Source organism: Atta cephalotes, assembly GCF_000143395.1.
Source record: "Atta cephalotes unplaced genomic scaffold scaffold00050, whole genome shotgun sequence".
Lineage (NCBI taxonomy): Eukaryota > Metazoa > Arthropoda > Insecta > Hymenoptera > Formicidae > Atta > Atta cephalotes.
Genome location: NW_012130114.1, coordinates 1,862,577 through 1,864,805, shown reverse-complemented (window position 1 = coordinate 1,864,805; position 2,229 = coordinate 1,862,577).

Here is a 2,229-nt window from a genome sequence, read left to right as displayed (position 1 = left end):
TAACTTTAATTACAATTTTCATGCAATATATTATTTTTTTAGATATAATTATTCAATTATAATTTTCATATAGTATTTAATCAAGTATTATTTTTAATTTACTTATTAGGGGCTCCGTAAAAGGAACAGGAAATAGAGAATAAGAATTTCAACCTATCAGAAACTGCGTATTCCACAATACATGATTTCTGATATGTTGAAATTCTTATTCTCTGTTTTCTATTTCCTATTCTTTTTATTGTACAGAGCCCCTTACTGCTTAATATTATTCCACAATACATGATTTCTGATATGTTGAAATTCTTATTCTCTGTTTTCTATTTCCTATTCTTTTTATTGTACGGAGCCCCTTACTGCTTAATATTATTATTACTATTAATGTGAATATTATCTTTATATAATGAGTTCGTTAACATTATTATATAATTCTGATTTAAAAATATACTCGCTATAAACAATTTTCACGATCGAATTATGTCTTTTTTTTTAGAAAAATCATTCTGTAGCTTTATAAAAACTCAAATTTATAAGCGCTTTTCCAACCCACAACATTTCGGCGAGTCATGTGACCTGGAACCCACTATATCAAAGGTGCCGACACTCAGTGTCCATACTATATGTGCTTATACTGTGCCATAGACTATGTTGCTTAATAAGGTGCTTTTTTATAGGCAGTTGACGCGTTGACGCTCAAAATCAGGGGATCGAATCTGTGTTTTGAAATGAGGTGAAAATTATAAAAGTGAGCGAATTTATTAGAATACTGGTTATTTCATTGGTCAACACTTAGTAAATTTGCTCGCTTTTGTAATTTTCACCTTGTTTGAAAATACAGAATCGATCCCCAGATATAGGTTGTGTTCTGAAAATTGTGTCGAAAATATTCTGAGACGGCCCTGCAGCTTAGAGTTATTTGGATGTGGTTCCTGAACGTAGCCCAGAAGTATTAATTTATCCTTGTTGTTCACCGAGTGTTAAACAAGGAATAAATGATACTCTCTGTGCCAGGGCTATCGACTTAGAATTATGCCAAGTGTGGAGTAATGAGTTGGCAAAGGAAGACAAAGGCGGACGGGCAAAAAAAAGAGTCTCGTAATTGCACGAAAACTGTTGCACATATATTTTTATTTTTTATAAATATATTTGTTATATATATTTTTCATATATAGTATATATATTTCATATGTAGTATAAATGTATAAATATATATGTATATTTTTTATAAATATATATATATATATATTTTTATATGTAGTATATATATATATATTTTTTTTATATATGTAATCAGTGTTGGAATAGATATCGTTTGAAAGATATCTAGATATAGGTATAGATATTACATAAAAAATGTATTTAGATATAAGTACAGATACATTTTTTTACAATTATCTAAGTATAGATACAAATATAAGAAAAAAGTATCCGAAAAGTTAGGCTACTTTTTAAGTACTTAAAAAAAAGGAAAAAAAGAAAAATGGGGAAGTAGGAAAAAATAAAGAAAATAAGAAGAGGAAAAGATATAAGCAGCGTAAAATGCTACATTTTATTTGTTTGTTTTAATACATAAAAGTATTAATGTCTCAATAATGAAAATTTCAAAATTTCAAAAGTGAAAACAAATTGCATTCATATACAAGAGGTTCCCGATCTATGAGATCACTCATGAGCAAGAAACTAAAAGAAATGGTTTTGTTATAGGAACAAATCAAGGGAAAATAAATGTGATATTTGTTAAGAAAACGATTAGTTACTATTGCAAATTAATTATTTCTCATTCGTCAATGTAACAAATAATCAATAGTACCGCTAACAAATAAAAGGCTCATATATAGAAATCGTAGACGGTCATAGGATCTCAATTGTAAGAAATTGATCATTCTAATCAAATATTCTCCCTATATTTGCTTGTGACTGATCAATTTCCCTCGACTAAGATCTCACGATCTATAGATTTGTTCGCAACACATTCCAATATGCTCCCACTATAGCTCTTACTCACTCCAACGCACTTGAGTGAGTAGAAGCATGTTGGAGCTTGCGACGCGAACAAACCTTAGCACTGGAGAGCACTTAGATTACAGATAAGATGGCGGTAGGCAGCGAGATTCAGGTCATCCAACGTTCAGCGAATGGATTAGAACGGATTAGGACAAGTTTCAAGCGTCCTATGTGCAAACATGTGCAACAATCCGTCTCAATCCATTCTGAAACAGATCGCTGTAAAAT